The following is a 3,103-nucleotide window of genomic DNA, read 5'->3' as shown; positions in this document are numbered from 1 at the left end:
CCTTGATTGGAATCAAACTTGGGAACCTTTGGTCCACAGGCCGACACTGTATCCATGGAACCAAACTGGCTAGGGCTATACAACGATTTCTGAGAGAGTCTGTATTCAAACCCAGGTCTGTGTAATTCCAGAGCCTGTGCTTTTACACATACACTTTAAAAGCTAAGAGAAGGATTAAAAAAAAAAAAAAGACATTTGACAATCATAGGTGTTACCTATATAGTTCCTTCTGCATCCCTCCTTTTTTGTTGTTAATCCTCACCTGAGGATATTTTTTCCCATTGATTTTTAGAGAGAGTAAAAGGGAAGGAGGGATGGAGGGAGAGAAACAAATGTGAGAGAGACACATAGGTTGGTTGCCTGCTGCACTCACCCTGTCCTAAAACATGACCATTTCAATTGTCCTGTATTCAAGTTCACTGATTCTCTCTCCTGTCCACTCCAATATGCCTTGGTGATGAAATGAAACCTCTTTGGAAATGAATTCTAACTCGCTGTTCTCAAAATGCTCCCCACCCCAGATCAGCAGCTTCAAAACGGTCTGGGAGCTCGATAGAAATGCAAATTCCCAGGCCCTCCTCCAGACCAAGTGATTCGAAAACTCTAAGGCTGCCTCCCAGCAGCCTGTGTTGTAGTAGCGCTATGGCTTGCAAACCACTGAGCTAAGCCCTTTGATCCTGAAATGCGTGTGAACGGGCTGCCAGCCCTCATGTGTAACGTGGTCCCTTTATCAGGTGAACATTTGCCACCAGTTCTCCAAGCCTGGGATGAATTGCATCAAATTACTTGTTCTTGGAGTTGCTCTTAAGACTACAAAACTGTCTGGGGCCCGGCCGGGGTGGCTCAGTGGTTGAGCATCAACCCAGCAACCAAGAGGTCATGGTTCAATTCCTGGTCAGGGGGGTTGCAGGCTCGATCCCCCATAGGGGTGTGTAGGAGGCAGCCAATCGATGATCTTTCTCTCTCATTGGTGTTTCTATCTCTTTATCCCTCTCCCTTCCTCTCTCTCCCCAAAAATCAATTAAACAAGAAGAAGAAAAAAACGGGCTGGGTCAGGCTAAACAGCACTCACCTGCACCCTCCAGAACCAGTCAGACATGTTGAGAGTCATCCATAGTTCAAGAAGCTTGTGTTGCCTGACAGGGCATGACTTTTTCAGCTCTATAAACTGAGCATTAATAAGCAAGCACAGCCCCTGACTGGTTTGGCTCAGTGGATAGAGCATCAGCCCTCAGACTGAAGGGTCCTGGGTTCAATTCCAGTCAAGGGCACATGCTCGGGTTGCGGGCTTGATCCCCAGTAGGGGGTGTGCAGAAGGCAGCCGATCCATGTTTCTCTCTCGTCATTGAGGTTTCTATCTCTCTCTTCTTCTCTGAAATTATATATAAATTATATATTCTGAAATTATATATATTTTTTCATATATATATGAAAAATATCCTCGGGTGAAAATTTAAAAATAATAATAAATAAATAAATAAGCAATCACTCTGCCCCAGAACCCATTTTCCATCTGAAGAAAGGAATAGCTCTTCTCTGCACCCTGAGATTATTCTAGTCCAGTTTATCACTTGCTGGTCCCTGGGCACCCCAGTGGCTCAGTCTGTTCCCACAGGACGTGGTGCGGCACAGGTAGAGCAACTCCCCTCGCGTTTACTGGAGACTGTGAAATCGAAGTCCTTCCCGAACTTGCCTACCTTTTGTTCAAGTTGCTTTATTCTGTCCTCGGCTGCCTCGGTGCCTGCTTCCTAATCTATATCTTACCCCAACCACAGCTCCCCACAGACACGGTCAGTATTTGTCTAGACCCTCTAGAGAACAGGAAACCTGGAAGTCATGGTTTTGGGTGTGTTTATTTTTATCAAAGTAATACATTTTCATTAGGGGACCAAGTGCGGTTTAATAGGACACCCGTACGGCATCTCTCCTGGATGTATCTCCCATGCCCGTTCCCACGCGACCGCGTCGCACCCAGAGGAGGTAGGTAGATACTATAAGCACCAAGGTTCCTGTTTTTCCAAAGAGAAAAAAATACACAATCGAGACAAAATAATTTATCACAACAGACAAGACGAATCATTAGCAAAGTCAGACTCGGGATCCAAGACAATCGAGCTGCTTCGTGCCCACACCGTCCGCCAGCCGTCAGCCCTGGCCCTGTATCCTCTCCAACCTCAACAGTACCACACACTCCACACAAAGCCGAGGGCGCCAAGCAATGCCAGCCACGTGGAACTCTCCACGCTTCCCTCTCCCCTTCCTAGCTTTAGGGGAACAGAAGGGCTCGGCAAACAGTGACCTCTAGGGTTCCTTCCACACGCGCAAGCCACTCCTTCGCCTGCTGAGCCGTTTTGCACCCGGGGACCACTCTCAGCTCCGCGCAGCCCCAGATCCCAGCTCTTCTCTCAGCTCGCCTAAGATCAGTCCGTGCTAACATCCTGATCTTTTCTGCACGTTCAGGAGACTCTATTACCATATCGTTGAGATGTCACAGGTGGGATGGAAAGAATTCTATTTAAAGTCATTGCATTTCAAAACCTTCTCCCTGGGACACAAACACGTTCAACAAGAAATACACTCCGCTTAACGAAATGTGTGGAGCACGCCCACCCGAACGGAGACCACCTGGCCTAACCTTGGTCAGTGGGTGAAGGCCGGTCTAGACAACTGGAAAGAGTAAGGGCTGTGGTCACGTGAGCTCACGGGGAGGAGGATCTCAGGCTAATCATCTCAATGGTTCGGGACAGCGTGGCGGCTTTGAGATGACGGATCCCCCTCCCCCAAGAGGCACATTTGCTCTGGGATATGACACAGAGTCAACTTCTCAGTCAATATGTCAACACCCACCTCATGAGGAAGAGTGGACCCTGGAAATGCATGATAGTCCCTCCAGAGTGTACTTTGTGCAGCCACAGAAAAAGGTTAACCCCCAAACAAAGCATGTGTTCATAAATAATGCCCATATTAGCCATTCAGCCCACACACACGTTGCTGAGGGGCTAGAACATTCCAGGCACTGGGAATGCCAGCGTGAGGGAAATACCAAACACGTGGCACCCCCAGTGGACATTTTTAAGGAGACCAGAAAATCCTCTTGACTCAA

The sequence above is a fragment of the Myotis davidii genome, unplaced genomic scaffold, assembly GCF_000327345.1.
Source record: "Myotis davidii unplaced genomic scaffold, ASM32734v1 scaffold478, whole genome shotgun sequence".
NCBI lineage: Eukaryota > Metazoa > Chordata > Mammalia > Chiroptera > Vespertilionidae > Myotis > Myotis davidii.
This window is presented reverse-complemented; position numbering follows the sequence as displayed.